General features: G+C 37.4%; 2 long non-coding RNA genes across 4 annotated transcripts in view; one reads left to right on the top strand and one right to left on the bottom strand.

The window, feature by feature from the left end:
- The window catches only part of LOC311444537, a 255,592-nt gene that overhangs the window by 215,307 nt on the left and 22,937 nt on the right, over positions 1 to 17,348 (bottom strand). The gene's annotated exons all lie outside the window — the stretch shown is intronic.
- Positions 1,586 to 3,515, top strand: LOC311423809. The gene is made up of 3 exons (XR_014685861.1): positions 1,586 to 1,716; positions 1,870 to 1,931; positions 3,447 to 3,515. It is a non-coding gene; the product is annotated as an uncharacterized lncRNA (long non-coding RNA).

Below are 17,348 nucleotides of genomic sequence, written 5' to 3'. Positions count from 1 at the left end.
CCTCCTTTAAGTACCAGTAGAAGACCCTGGGATAAAGCTGAGCAGTCCTGGGTTCAGCAGAACCAGTAAACAACCAAAGGACAGCTTAGTTCAGCCAGTCACAACACAGTGGCTCTCCTGATCCTTCTTGCCATATCACCCTGACAGATGCTCTAACTCAAGGACTCCAAAGACAATTTCCATTTCTCTGAGAAAACAGTACCAATGGATTTATGGATGCCATCTCCTTTCCCTACACAAATCCCACAAATAGTCCACTTTAAACATCTGCCACGGTACGTGTGATACGTGACAGCTTCATTAGATTTGTGAGTTAAATCCAGTTACAGAAAAGTTCTGATTTATGAATGGATAAATGAATTCTTAAGGGACTATTGCTGAATGAAAATTAAGCAAGTCATTCTGCTAAAACAAACAAACAAACAAAAAAAAACCACAGGTACAGCTACACCAGTTCTCAGTTTAACTTCTTCCTCTCAAATCCCTAATTCATCTCACCTGGCCAAAAATGTAACAGGCTTATCACCAGTCCACCACTGTCACGCTGCCTAATTGGTTTGTTTCTAGCCTCACTCCTCCCAAGGAAGATGCCGGCTTAGTTTAAGCAATTTAACTGTCATGCTATGTGCTGAAGGGACTGAACCCTTTCAGTCCTATGCCCTGTGTGACCCTGTGCCTACAGCTCAGTTTGAAACATTTCTCTTTCTAAAGCTTTCAGAACATATTTCTTCATTCATTAAAACGTGTTAGGCCCCAGTTTGCCAAGAGAACAACTGCCTTCCCTTTGCTTCCCCTAACTCACACTCATCATTTAAAAAAAAAACAAACACTCTGCTTTCTCTGTCAGCAGCTGTGGATTCCTACTCTCTGTGAGAAGCCAGTCAGCCCCTCTCCCTTCCCGTGTCACAGACCAGTCTGGGGGGACACTGGTACTGTGGAAAGCCACATCACTCAACAACCCAGTGCTATAGGATGGCAGCATAGGTCTTTGGCATTTCTACTGCAAGCCTTTGTACTTGGATTTTCAAAGTGGTTTACAGTGTCTCTTCCTGAAGAAACCCTGCAGTGAGTGATCTGCAATTAGGCATGGGTAGTTAAACAAAACTCATTTCATATCAGTGCAACTCCCCTGAGTCTATTCTGTCAGACTAGAGATTATGAAATTAAAGATGCACTCCAACAACTGTAGGCATATAGCCTCATTTAGGGGCAGTGCACGTTATGCGGTCACTGGGATGAAAACATGTCACCAGGGGAACTGCAACACTCACTTTGGAAGCACCACTCACCTGCCAGAGGAGCTGGCTGCCTGCAGGCAGCCATGACAGTTTCTGCAGGCCTAGTGTGGCCTTCTTGTGACAAGTGTGTTATTAACAATTTCTCTTTGTCAAGAAGAAAAGCATGTGGTTTTGCCAACTGCAACTGTTACAAAACAATAAAACATACTCATAACACCATCTGGAATAACTGACCAACTAACCCCCTTCCTCTCTCACTGAGTAGGCAGGGCATATCTAATTTGTCTGTTCACTGCTGGTATGCCACATTTCAGTAGGAAGCGGAGGAAGGAGGCAGCAGAGGATACCTGGGAGACATCTGAGGATCCCAAAGACATCTGATGGCAGAACGTGGTGGGCTGAGGAAGACAGAACTTGTTGCAATTCGGAAAGGAGCAAACCGTTTTTCACCAAACTGAAAACAAAGAGGGATGCAAGGGTAAGGCTGCAAGGATGTTACACGTGGGGCAGAAGTTGTTCCTAGAAGTGTTCTGTTTGAGCTAAAAACTGTCTTCTCTTTCTCCACTAACCCCCACACCCAAAACAACAAAAGAAATCAATTATTTTAAATTTATATTTTTATATTTAACAGCTTTCTGATCTTTTGGGGGAGCTCATTATCAAAAGTCTGTCTTATCTTGAACATCTGTCCAGGTAAGAGTCCTGTTTCCCCTTAGTTTTTAAAGGGGAGAGAACAAGTGCACTTCCCTTACTACTATTATTCAAATAGGTCTTAAAATGAAATTTCTGGGATTTTGCAATAACAATAGGTTCATACACTTCGCAGACTCCAGACAGATTCTATCAGTGTCCTTAAGAATAAACATAGGAAAAAGTTGATTCTCTGTTAATAAGTAAAAGGACACCTTTCTCCCCCATCTTTGTGATCTTAGGAGTACATTGTCATGAAAAACAGCACATCCAGCCCTATGTTTTCTTTTTCCCCTCCTGTTCCAAATCCTCCTGACACAATAATATGAAATTTACAAATACCTTCTATCGTAATAATCCATGATGGTGCGGCCTCACCTCGAGTACTGTGTGCAGTTCTGGGCACCACAGTATAAAAAGGACATGAAACTGTTGGAAAGTGTCCAGAGGAGGGCTACGAAGATGGTGAAAGGCCTGGAGGGGAAGACGTACGAAGAACGGCTGAGGTCACTGGGCCTGTTCAGCCTGGAGAAGAGGAGGCTGAGGGGAGACCTCATCACAGTCTACAACTTCCTCGTAAGGGGGTGTCGAGAGGCAGGAGACCTTTTCTCCATTAACGCCAGTGACAGGACCCGCGGGAACGGGGTTAAGCTGAGGCAGGGGAAATTTAGGCTTGACATCAGGAGGGGGTTCTTCACAGAGAGGGTGGTTGCACACTGGAACAGGCTCCCCAGGGAAGTGGTCACTGCACCGAGCCTGTCTGAATTTAAGAAGAGATTGGACTGTGCACTTAGTCACATGGTCTGAACTGTTGGGTAGACCTGTGCGGTGTCAAGAGTTGGACTTGATGATCCTTAAGGGTCCCTTCCAACTCAGGATATTCTATGATTCTATGATTCTATGATTGTGCATTCATTTTGGTAACATGATGAGAGAAAAACAACCCTTTTTCTTACCAGTATGTAGAGTTTAAAATGCTGCAATACAAACAAAGTGCAAATTTCAGGAAGAGCTTACTTTGCTGAGTGGCTTTACCCACATTTAGCATTAGGAAACCTGTTCGGGTCATCCCATCAACTTTCTGTCACTGTACCATCAGGCCACAATAACAGAACACCTTAACTCATATACCCTGGCCTCATGAGAGAATACTCTATACTCTGCATAATGGCCATCTGGCACAAAATATATATATATATATATATATATATACACACGTATACATTAATACACATTCCTTACCAAAATAAGATTTTTCTGAAACCTGCCTATGAGAAGACAATTCTAACAAATGTCCTTTTCCATGACAGACATGATTCATAATTGTTATCAGTATTGAAAATTGATATTTCATTAAAGGTCTTGGGCAAACTTAACCTTTTTTTTTTTTTTTTTTTTTTTTAAATGAAGCATCATTATATGAAAGCATATTGTCAAAGATATGCAGTTACTGAATGTCATCTTTTCCATGTTTTCATCTCAACAGAAAGGTACTATGAGGATTTTTTTTTTTTCCAGGGAAAATGCTGGTGCCCATAAAGTCATTGCTGAAGAAAACAAGCAGAAGAACAAATTTCTATATGCCACAGAAGAAGAGAGAAACTTTTGAGAGCATACTTCCTGTTACTGTTTTAGGTTATTCTCTTGCAGAAGTTGCATTTTCCTCTGTGTCAACAATTTAATTACAGTTTGCCATGAACACTGAGTGACATTCTTTCACTGAAGATTCACAAGAAGAGAGAGAGGTGATAACAGGAGTCACACAATGTCTGAGAGACAGGTAGCGGTTTTCTGAATAGCAAGGTCGTGCACAGATGTTTTTCCATACTGTTACAGATATCTATTTATAAAGCAATGCTGAAGAAAAAGAAAAAGCTAATTCAAAAGTTTCCTAGAAATGGATGCACAGTGCCATTTTGCAGTAACAGCAGACCAGCGTAAGCTGTGCAGTGGTTTAGTGAGGTGCGTGGGGAAGGCTGGAAGGGAAAGGATAGAAGTAAGATTGACAGCAGGGACTTCCCCCTCCCTCCTTCCCTAAAGTCTTTGCTAATCCTATGGGCTACAGCAGCCATCCCCAGTCTACCCCCATCCCCAGATCCAGCGCAGCATTCTCTACATCCTTTTCACCTTCCAAATTCCCCTTGCCTGGTTTTAGAAAAAATAAAATAACCCTGACAAATGTTAGCATTTGATCAAGTTTAGATATTTTGAATAATTCTTACTCAATAGTCATCAGAAATGTCCAACTAAGTAATCTTAATCAAATATGTCGAGGGAATACAGTTTCTAGACTTCAGCAACACACAACTCAGAACAGAGTTTAATTTTTGGATCTAGGCTATACACTAAAGTGCTTAGAACCATGGCTTTAACTTTTTGCACAGTTTTCATTTAAAGTATCACATTTGGCTTATTTCTAATATAAGCATCCAGATTTATATTATGCCATTACTGTCTGCTGGCAGTGTACAAAAGGGGTAATCTCCAATTTCATTTCACTGCAACCAGTTTGCAGAGTCAATCGTGAAAACATAATCAGATGGTGGATTAGAAAATCCTACCGGATTTCAGGTCCTGCTGATACATTGATGGACATTCACTGATTTAGGCGTAGAAAGGCATCTGTTTTAATCACTCAGAACTTCAAACTCTATTCTCCCACCTTATAAACCTAGATTTCTCAGCAGATGTTACTGTATTTCTCATAGTATTCATACTTTCCATCAGTATCAGCTACCTTGCACAATTTAGTTTGAACATGCATTTAAGGGGACTAAGTTTAATTACTTTTTATTTATTAGAGCAGAAGAAAAAAAAAGGAAACAAACAAGAAAAACTGGATATTTACTCCACAGTAATTGGTTCCTTGTGCTGGGCCAACAAGAATGTCACACTGACTGTAAAGATCATAGCTGTATTTGCTCTCTGCTGGTACTGCAGGCTTGGCATCATTTTCAAAGAGCACAATACCCATGTATCCACTCCTGTCGTTCTTAAAGTTTTTCTTACTTTTCCAAATCAGATGAGTGTTGCCTTTAGGCACACAACTCTTTAATGAGAGAGGGGAGTAGAAAGTAGCATGCTGATTTTTGGGGTTACTTTAAAAAAATTTGAATTTAAGCATGCCTGACTGAAGCAGCCATGCACATGTCACAGTATCACATAACTTCTTCCACAATGTCTGTTTTTCTTGTTATTTGTCATACTACTGAGCTGCAATTCTACGGTGTACTTGACTTCATGGCATTGCACACAAATTGAGCTTCAGCACCTTGAAAACGAAGTGGCATTGATACAATGATGTATTACTCAAAGCCTGTAGCCTGCTGAGGGAATCAACAGGGAACCTGTACTTTTTAAATTATTTTTTTCAGCTGATATAGATTGACAGTAGCAAAGTTCATTGGCCTTATCACTGGTGGTAGGCTCAGTGTACTTTACTAACAAATTGCATGTTATTTCCAGAATCAGTGCTATAGTGACAGGCTAAGCCTCAGGAATCCAGTCACCTTCTCCTGTGCCCTACATTCATTCCCTCTTTCAATTAGCTACAGATATTTGGTAACACTATAGATTTATTGTTTCTTTCATGCACCTCCATCAATAATATGCATTAATAAAAGGACTCATCAGGAAGCAAACAAATTATAAGAATTAAAATAGTCTGAACTCTGAAGCATCCAGACCATTCCACTGACAATGGAATGACAAATACTGAACCTCACAAATTTTTATTTGTTAGTGTTAAAACACTCCAAACATTTGGATAGTGTTTAATTCAAGTAAACTGATAGCCATTCAATATCAAGTCCATGAGAAAGATTTGGAAGTCACTGACTATGCTCAAGAAATGTACTCAGCAAAAGAATAAATATCTCTCCCCCATCTGGAAAGTAACAGACCTTCCTGACTTTGAAAAGCATGTATCAAGAATGAGAAATGGGGTTAGATACATTCCACCTTTTCACAGCTTAGTAAATACTGAAGCATTTCCAGTCAATGCACCAAGAGGAAGCCCATTTCCAATTAGCAAAATTCTCAGTTGCTAAATTCTTAATCACAGCAAAGACAAAAATCATCAACAGCCTCAGAAAAGAATGTTACTCCACATATAGCATGTCCACGTCTGCCAAGTAGCACTATGATCTGGAGGGAACTTCCAGCTCAAGTCAGTAACTGATTTCCAGGCCAAGCACCTCTATTTGTGTGCCAAGCCCTTACTCTCACATCCCACACACAAACACTGGACCTCAAACCTTACCAAAAGTGGAACCTGAAGTCCTTCCATCTCAGTAAATGCTCAGGGTATTGGATTGATTTTATAAAATACACTTTATCTAAGATGCTGGAAGAAACACCTGAACTTGCATATAATGGTGGAGAGAAAGGTTGTCTGGGCAGCTACAGAAATTCATCTTGGCCTTCAAATCTTCTATCTTCACTTGTTCACACCTATGCCTCTGAGACCACGAGAAAGTTAGGGCTATCTTAATACCCATAAGAAGGTAATTCGTACAGCTGTGTATTACAAGAGTATCACTGGAAAAAAAAAATATATTTAAGAGCAGATTCTAGTTACAGAGGTTGAGAGTGTTGCACAACACATAGAACAAATTCTATTGAATTTGGTTTTAGTTCTTCCTCTATTTTTTTTTCATCCTTTCTATCATCTTTCTAGACCATGGGCTAGAAAGGGTGAGGTGTTACATGAAAAACTTCTTTTTTTTTTTTTGGACATAAATATTACTCTCAGGCCAAATGGGTCATCTGAGAATTTCCAGACTGCAATGGGCATAGGAGGTTTTGTTGTTGGTTGGTTTCTCTTGTTTTGCTGTTGTTTCTTCCTCAGTAACACAAGGTACAGCTGGCCTACAAGGTTTATTTGGGTTCCCCTTACTTCTTAGGCCCCTATTGGCAGACATGTAAGTCTGGCTTTTTTTATCTGACATGTCCAGGAAATTAATATGTACAAATTAAAACAAAATATTTTGGATTTTTGAGATGTTTTTATTGCAAATTTAATAACATACTGTGTGGAAGAAATAAAATTAAAACACTTAATATTGTTTTGGACATCAAGCATAATGCAAACATCCTGAAATACCTCTTTTATTCCTTTCCCTGGATGTGAATCGGTTTTGTATAGGCCTCTATTTATACCCTAACTGAATACAGTTTATCAGTCATCTGTTTAAAAAGACCAAGATGGATCTTAACTTGAATATAAGCAACAGGAGTACATGTATCACATGCACACCTGCATAATGCAAGAATGAAATCTTATTCATAAAACCCAAATCCAGGTTGTCAGATAAAGACAGAGCAGCTCCCTCAACCACTCTGTCTCCTAGACAGAATCACGGGGCGACAGGAGGAGTTTCTCCCAGTGTGATTACAGAACTAATGAACTATGTTTGAAATCTTTAAAAAGAAAAGAAAAAAATATTATTTATACTCCAAACACTATAATTGTAAAGATAATTAGTGCACCATCTGCCTGGACCACAAACAGGCATAAAGGAGACAACCTCCTAATTAAAACCTTGTTTCTTTTAAGCATAGAGTAGAAAACTGCTATTCTTTCTGGATATGCGTACCTCCAGACTCCTCATTAATCTATGTCAGTCATAAGATGTAGATAGCCTGTCCAGAACTGAAGTTATTTAAGTGCATCACTGAGATAAAATATAATGCAGCAAAGCCACAAATGCTCAATTCTGTATCCTCCACAAAACTGTAGTAGAAATAGAATCTAGTTATGGCAGAGTGACAGTATTAATCATGAGCTCTGAAGTCAGTCTAATTTTTACCATTACAAGACTATGAATAATACTTGAATCTAAGTGTGAATGCCTACATCTGAGCTAGTCACTACAGGTTCTTCTATAGTTTGCCAGAGACCTTATCCAACAATGTTTCAGGTGCAGTTGGTCAACATTACTGTCTAAATTAGTTAAATGATTTGGAGCCTAAATAGGATTTCTTATTTCCAGAGAATACAAAGGCACTTAGATCACTCAGTCCAGACATAAACATCGCACTTTTGATACCCAAGTTAGAAACAATGAATTTTACAACCCCTGCTTAAATTATGCTTGCAAAGGGCTGAGGTTACATGGAATCCATGATTTGTATTGAACTGTGTATACTGAGTAATAATGGATATTATTACTAAATACCAGTGAATTCGTTTACATTCAGTTTTCTGTCATAATTACTAACCAAGTGCCTTCACATTTACGTATTCACTACTCCTCATCTTCATTTTTTTTTTGTACTGCTCAAATGTTTACAAGTTTGTTGTTTTTTGTTTTGTTTTGTTTTTTTTCTCCTTCCCTTATGCATGGACTGTTGCCCCCTTTATGATGCTCGTGAACAATTACATAATGAGTGTCATTTAATTCAGTTTGGCCCACTACCACCATTTAGCCAGACAGTACAACTAGTACCTAGTTCTTTTAATTTGCTTTCATAAATCAGTCCCTCCAGGCCTGCTTTCAAAATCCTTTCCAATCTGTCAATATCCTCACCACTATAGTAGTGAGGAAATGCCTGCTGCATCCAAACTCATTTGCACCAGGTGGTCTTTATAACTCTCACAAGATATCATCTGCTATATACAACTTTTTTTCCTCCATGTGAAATGCGGCTGATGTGTGTAAAACTGATCTGACTATTTGCTGCTTTTGCAATAATGGAGTGTGCCATCGCAATTACACCTACACTTATGTGCCATCTGGACAAGTACTGTCAGTGAAAAATAAATTGCAGATGAGATGCCATTACTTTTAAAATAACTGTTTTCAGTTCACATTAAGGGCAAGTATCTTACTAAACTCCAAATGCACACTCAGTCCTGCAGTTTGTTAAACAAACTGATATTTAAGTGAAAAAAATACCAAGACTTACATTTGCAGAGCATTATAAAAAAATTCTCATGGTAGAGACATGACTCCAGACTTTACTCAACCTGGAACTCAGTTGGCTGTTTCCTTTTTTCCCCCTCCTCTCTCCTGTATCCAAAAAATTCTGGGTACACCAGTATCAGAATAGATGTTGTAACAGCCCCTAAATCACACATGCTCATCATCATCCTCACTTTTGCAGTGCAAACTAATGGCAATTTTGGTCAGTAATTCACGCATGAAATACTGAAATTTTCTGTCCCGAAAGAGATGAATATGTCATTACTATATTCACATGTTAGCAAAAATGGAAAAAACACTACATACATCCATGTAGTGAATGAAAATAGCTTTTAAAGAAAATGTGGAACTAATATCCTTAGAGGATTCCAAAGCATTTGAAAAATATTGGATAAATCTGAGTTCCCTTTAGGTAAACTTTATGTGCAGAATAAATTTCAGACTGATAATCTGAGGCATATATTATGGCAAAAATAGCACCAGGTCACTCAGTGGCAAATGCAGAGAACATAGGATTCCTGGTGCTGTGGCTTAGCTACTACTGTAAGCCTCCTTCAGCTGTCCACATGAGAAAGCCTGCTAATTGCTAGATTTATATAATTTAGGTTGGGAAGGACCTCTGCTCAAAACAGTAAGCTTGGATCAGGCTGCTCACAGTTCCTTCAGTCAAGTTTTCAATATCATCAAGAACAAACACTCCACAAACTCTCTGGTCAACCTGTTCCAGCTCCACACCTGGGTGTTCGCCCACAGCACAGGTACTCTCCTACCCGTTTAAGGAAAGGTTGGACATAGTATTTATGGATGTGGTTTAGTGAGCAATACTGATGGTAGGGGGATAGTTGAATCCGATGATCTTGGGGGTCTTTTCCAACCTGAATAATTCTATGACTGTACCCAAGACCTTTCCCCTCACTGGGACAGGTGAGAACAACCCCATTCCCTCCACCTACGCCCTAAAGCGCTGTACACACAGCCATTATTGTCAAGGTTTCCCACGGTGGTATCGCTGGACTCAGCAGCAAGAGGCAAGAATCTGAGAGCAAGACTATCATGACTGAGATGAGATATCTATTATTTGAATGCAATACTTGGTACAAGATCCTGTACTTTTTGATTCAATATGAAGTTATGCCTCTGTGTGTATAAGTTTAATTTAAGATTCTGAATTTTAGTTGCAAGTCTTTCAGCATCAGAAATGTGTTGTTGATTTGCTGGAAGTAACATGGGCATTAGAATTAAGACTATATTTGGTTTGAGAAATAGCTACCAGAGGTTTCTCATTCTGTCCCGGTCAGGTTGGCTTAAGAATGGCATCAGAGGTTCACTGATAAAAGCACAGACTGCATTATCACTGTACCTTACCCTAGTTATTCTAAGCTTTATCCAGTTCCTCTTCTTTCTGTCACTGTCCATATCTCATTATTCATGCACACAACATTTTTTGACAAATTTACAGAGGATAGACACATAATCTATTATTGAGTTGAAAACTGAGTATAAGCATTGCTAGAGTCATCATTACAAGCAGTTTAGACAGTAACATCCTACAGTGATTGCACAGTTGTCAAAAGAATTCAGTGGATGTTACCAAATGTTCAGCTACAAGAGACACTTTTCCAAGAATCTTCAGATTACTTTTATCTTGAGTTCAAGAGTTATGGAAAAGTTACCAATATTTCTTAAGTCCAACTATACAGATTCAAATCCTCTGGCTCCTTCTGGGTATTACCAAGTTTCAGGCACCCAAAGCTTGAAGAAAATTCTATATCAAATGTACGAACACATGTCCTGTGCCTCAATTTTATGAGTCACTGGGAATCAGCCATTCCACAAACATCAGTGGAAGGGAGCTGGAAAAGCATACTTTAAAGTTAAGCACAACTACCTGAGCTGTTACAGACTAAAATGAAATGACTTAATTGCTATTGATGTTGTCACCACCTCTTATTCTTCCTATTAGCTGTAGTAGATACCTACTCTTTGCTAGTTTCATTCCAGTAGAGGTCTAGAAGTCCTCACCCATCAAGGGAAATTACATATATTTCTTCCTACAGTGAACCTTATTCTTCTCTCAATAGAGGTTATTTTGCTACAATAGAACTGTCTGACATTGTGCTTTCATTACACACTTTATTGCTGCACGCTCATTAAGTTCTCATTATTTTTTTTTTTTAACTATTAATATTTTCTAGAAAAATACACAATTGACATAATTGCAAACGATAACAGCTTTTAATGCTGGCACTCTAGGGAATGTCTGAAACTATCAGGTTAAATTGCACAACAACATAACATTCATAAAAGAGTATCATAAACAAACACACACACCATGTATTAGGATATGCAGCTCTGGTTAACATGCATACTGGCACTCAGAAAAAACAAAGTAATACACAAGGAAGTGGAAAAATGAATTTAAAACTAAAATGCCCAATTAGTGGGAAAAGAATGAAATTCTATACTTTTTACAAAAAATAACACAGTAACTACTCTGATTAAAATTCTTTAATAATTAAATTTAATAATTTTTTAATCATTAAATGATTGAAGAACCATTCTTTGAACTTACAATAGAACAAAAAAAATAAAATGGCTCAAGGTGCTGTTGTTCTTCGTTTTTTTCTTCCCTCATGGAAATCGGTGTTTTAGTATTTCCAAAGCTGTAGAATGGAATTGCACACAGTATCACAATGGCTGCTTAACACATTATTAACTACTGAAAGAATTGCCCATGGAACTGTGACTTATTTGAAATAATGATTTAAAAAAAAAAAAAATAAATCATGACTACAACAACCAGAAGATTTAGTGCATTAAGTGTCTTCCTGGTAGGGCTTGTAGGGACATTTGGCAGAGATGTATGGTCTAATGTAGACAAAATCTTTGCCATGATACAGAATGTTTTATTTAATTGCTGACCTGCTGTAAGACCTTAGACATGTTAGCTAATACCCATGTCTGTTCTCTTTCCATCCTCTGCTGGTCAGGACTGCAAAGGAAGAAGTGCTTCCTACAGAAGGACCTAAACTGAAGAGATGGACCTGCTACCGTAACTGAAATCTGTATTCTATTAAAATTAAAACCAGCAATGTATTTATTAATGTTGGATAGTTACTAGAGCTAAATTGGAAAAATTTTGATAGAACTAATCTAAAAGAAAAAAAAAAAGTATATTTTCACCTCTGTTTCATAAAATAATTGGAAACTACTCAGTATTAGGCTCCCAAGCTTGACATTTCTGAACAAATAATTTAATTATGTATAATCTTTTTTTCTTTAAAAGAACATGAAAAACTGAAAAAATATTCTAATTGATCCTAAAGAGAATGTTGTAGATTTTTTTTCAGCTTGTAATTTTCTGTTTGAAAGAAGTCAAATTCTCAAGTTTCCACCCTCTGTGCATCTCTAGCTACACCACTGACCATTCAGATCAACACTTTCCATCATAGGCTACATCCCTGCATCTGCAAAGCAGTCATTCCTCATTTCACTTTTAAAAAACACTGCAGCATGTTATAACACAGTAAGAGATCTCTTGGAGATCAGTGTTGGTCACATTATATAAACATTCAGTATTACACAGCAATTTTGTGGCAGAGAAAACTGCAGAACTTGCTTTTTTATTTCTATTTGTTTTCTGAGTTCTGTGTCTTGTTGAAGTCCCATCCCTACAGCCCTCAGTCAAAAGCACCTTAATTATATGAAAGCTCAATGGGGTCTCAGCAGCAAATTACAAGTAAAAAGGAGGGAAATATCACAGAGATTGATGTTAAAGGGTACAGTCACTCGGGGGTCTCACCCTCACCAGAAGCTCAGATTCAAGACTATCAATCAAAGCCCCATTAGAAAACTTGTACATGGCTGACACTTTTTCCAGGGCCATTGTTACTGAGAGCTGCTGGGGAATCATTCCGAGAAAATCCACCTCCCAGAGGCCCAAGAAAAGCAACAATGCTGCCCATGTCATGGAGGCAAAAAAGTTTTTCCTTCCTTCTTGTGCATACATGGCAAAAGGTAGGAGAAAGCAACTCCTGCAAGCCAAGTAATGATAATTAATTGATGATAATTAAGGTAAATAAATTAATAAAGATAAATTAATTTCCAGCAACACAGGAAATACAGGAGGGGAACACCTGTTTGAATGTATGTATCTATTTATGTGTAGTTTTACATACACATTCTATGTACGTATACTCTCAGGAAAGGAAGTCAAATATTTTAGCATAATAAGCTACAGTGCAAACTCCATGCTTCCGATCTCATTGAACGTATCACCAAGATCAAGAAATTTGACCCTTAACTGAAGTTAAGAATATTCCTATAATACTTTTAGATTTTTGGATTAGTCACAAAAAAAGTGATCCATAACGTATTTTTCCTGTTCTTGTGAGACTATTTGTGTTACACTCTTTTCTCAAAGCTAGGGTATTTAAAATCTTTACTCCACCTGCCTCTGAACTATCAGGGTGATGTGTGGAGACTTCATTTTTAGAAAAGATGTCTTCTTCCAGATGTCATCAGTGTATTTATGATTGTTGTATGTTTTATACCATAAAGAAAAAGAGTTTTCCTAAGAAGATCTAGAGAATCCAGGAAAAGAAAAACAAACAAGCAAACAAACAAAAAATAGACAATTTAAATACACAAAATTTAAATACACAAAACCAATAAACATAATCTGTGTAATTGTAATATAGCAAAGATCTTTTAAATAAAAAATTACACATTCACTCAACACTGCACTTACAATCTCTGATAGAAACAGAAATAAAAATCAAGCTTCATAAATCCTTAACTATTGCTTAAGTTGTAGATTCATAAATGTTGGAAAAGACTTTCAAGATCATCTGGTCCAACCATCACTACTACCAACATCACCCACTAAACCATGTCCCTAAGCACCATGTCCAACCTTTATAAGGCTAAACTCTCTTTAAAAAGGGAAGGGGGGACAACGGAAAAGAGAAAAGGGAAAAAGTTAACTTCTCTGTGACTTATGTGAAGACTTATGAGTACCTAATTTCAGGCTGTTTCTAATACAGTGAAAACATTCTTTCTCAAATATCAGTTTTTTTTACATTAATCTGGATGGACTTGGATTTACAATACTTAAACAAATGGAGTATTATTTAAGTACTTGCTTACCTTTTCAAACCCATCACATTTTCTCACATAGCATAATCAGAGAGCTACATAAAAAAAACTTATTGCTTATTATTTTATATTCTACTACTTTTGGATTTCTTATGTGTGTTATATGAGCTATTAAATCCCAAGTACTTGATATATTTCAGTGATTTTGATATTGTTGTGAACATGTTTTCATAGCTGGGGGCTTCAAAGTTTAATAAACATTTCTAAAGCAATTGGAATTGTATTATGAAGTACTACGGAAGTCAAATAAAATATTGTCTTATTAATAAATTGTCTCAGTTGGAGATATATGCACCATCTTCTAGAAGAAAGAAAAGCAGCAGTCACTGTGCAATAATAATTGAGAAGTCAAACTCAAGCAGATATTTGAAATTTGGACAGCACCAAAATAAATAAATAGAAAAAATTGCTTATTGATGTTTCCATTCTCACTTCCACCTCAAATCTCCTTTCACATGAAAATGGTGCAATTCAGCATTTAAGATGCTGGGCAGTTTTTCCCCCATCTTTCTTAGATTTTAGCAGACTATATTTATTTGCCACGGGAGTAGAGGACAAACCATTCCCCCACTACATCTTTCAAAAAGTAACACTGATTTGACCTACTAGGATGTTCCTCATATGCTAATATTAATTCAGTGCTCTGTGGAAAAGAATCTTTGGTACATTTCAGGCACGACCATCTTCCCATTTCATATACAGAGTACATAACATAGTGACATTTTCAGTCTTTTTTCATTCTCAGGTAATTGTCAATCATCAACATGATTGATTGGGACTGGCCAGCATTATGACAGAAGGAATACAAGTTTCAATACAGGCATTGCATAAGGTTGCTTCAACACTTTTGTTTTTTACATATTGTTTTCAAACAGATCGTAATGAGTACTGATGATAAAGTAGAAAAGCAGTATGCAAAAAATTTGGTGCACCATGGTAAACTAAAAATTCTATCGCTCTTTATGAGTATAAACTAGTACTACATGCAGTATACAGGTGAAGTTTTAATTAATTTATATACAAATCTGAAAACAAAATGTAGAAAACCTACATGTATATGCTTCCGTTACTCAAAAAAAAAAAAAAAAAAAAGAGGAGGAGGGAAAAATACAGAGCTGAAACAATCTCCCCTCCCCAACCTGCCTTAAGAAAATAAATTTGTTCTTCAACTGGTTTAATCAAAATGTCTTATCGTTTCCCTGAAGAGTTCTCTCTTGCTGCTTCAGCAGAAATTCCATTCTCCCTTTGCCCTTCAATATGATGCTGTCTCACAAGAGACTGTGGCCACTTCTATACTTTATCACCATCAGAATCCTTGGACGGTTTGTTTCTGGGACATGTGAAGGTTTTCTTTTCTGCTAAATTAGAAAATGATTCAGTGCTATGATTCTCAAATGTATTTTAAGATCATTGAAGGCACAGACCCCACATGAGTATTTCCATTTCCAGAAAGGGTAGCCCTATTGAGTTAAATCAAACTTACCAGGTAAGTAAGGATTTGCAAGATTGAGCCCTTAATCTTTTTTTAAAAAGAGATATCTTGAGTTTTAGCACATAGATGACTACTACACTTAAAGACATTAAAAACAACACACTACATTAAAAAAAATATAATCCAACATAACCATCATGGAAATACTGTCTCAACATAGAACGGCAGCAAATAGTTTCCAACTGGGTGGAAATACTATAGTAAGGGATAAAATTAATGAAGTCTACATAAACTGTGAATGGGTGCTCTAAAATTTTTATTCAACTTTATTATATATTGATATAATTGATAATAATTATTGATATGATATATAATATATATCAATGAATATCTAAAACCAATTCCACAACTGATTTGCACTGTTACCCATGTGAAATCTAGTACAAACTTGCAACACAACCAACTCTACTAACTAAGCAACACCTAGGCCAGATTTAAACTGTGCTTTACTGTGTACATTTTTTAAGTTGAAAAAGGACAAAGTCATTTGATATATTATCTCCAAGGAAAAAATGTTCTACTGGAAGACAGTTTTAAATGTTTGAGGTGCAAATATGACTGCAGGGATAAGCAACAGGGTAGCAGCTCTTCAGCTCAAATTGATTGTTAAAAAACCCCACTGCAGAGAGTACCAACTGCCCCACCTGTCTGGTTGTCATCTCAGTGCCATCTTAGTGCTCACACTAAACAAGAAGCTACATGCGCAATTGCCACTCTCCCCATTCCACTCCCCACCCAAATTAATGCACCTCAGAGGCACTGCAACAGAGCATGAGTGAAAGGATAAGACTTTGTCAAGCTCTTTCCAAGCTCTTGCTCACGAAGTGCCCTGAAGTACACCTGCTTTAAGGTAAGCTATCCAGGCAGGTTTCATGGGCCAGTTCAGAGAGCTCTGCTCTGTAAGTGAGACCTTTCCTTTTTATTTTTCCTTTCAATTTCCCATCTAAGCAAGCTACTAAATCATCATCACTTGTGCACATCTGAGAACTACAGATCTGATTTTTATTTCCTTTAGTCAAAAAGTAGACACTCACAGCTGTACTGGAGTTTGGGAAGGATATTAGAAATGCATACCGATGCCTGTTTTAACGACTTTCCTCCACAAATTAGTCTTTAATGAACAAAAGAGTCACCATTCACACAGCTTCTTAGACAAAAACACAAATGCCTCCTTGGCAGCTTTTCCCTGCTGAAGTTCTGATGGCAGGTTAAAGGCTGACTTCCTTTTTTTCGTAACATTCAACCATGCACCCATTTTGAATGCATTGCATTCTTAGCTATGTCATTCCCGGAGACCATATTTCATGCAATTACCTTAGTTTTTGCAATTACCTTAGTTTTAAATGTACAAATCTATTGCAATTGCAGGCAGACTCTGAAAGCAGGAAGCATGAAAATTCAGAAACCCAGAAGGCAGACTAAAGATAACAGGACTTAAAACTAGTTTTCTGGGACCAGTTGGTTTTAGCTGTAGTAAAACGTTTTCAAGGGAATAAGTATCAAAATTTTACTTTGACATTGTATGTCAACTGCCTACTTCAGAAAAGTATCTCGGACTTTTCTCTAACTTTTTAAAATATATGGATAACTTCATAGCAAGGCCACGAAGTAGGTGAGGCATCACGTCCTTCATACTAACCGGAAAGTCAGTTAGTGGTAATATGTGGTAGTCAAGGATGCACTTACAAAGAATACCGATGTCCTCAATGAATCTGTACTCCCAGTAGACTTTTCACATGCATGAAAGTTTCCACAGTCTGCCAGAAGAATTCCAACAATTTTTTTCTGGATGAAAACAGTTTCAGTTTAAAGTAAAGACTTTTGAAATAAATGACAAACTTGAAT

This window comes from Aythya ferina (genome assembly GCF_964211825.1).
Source record: "Aythya ferina genome assembly, chromosome: 1".
In the NCBI taxonomy this organism is placed as follows: Eukaryota; Metazoa; Chordata; class Aves; order Anseriformes; family Anatidae; genus Aythya; species Aythya ferina.
This window is presented reverse-complemented; position numbering and strand designations above follow the sequence as displayed.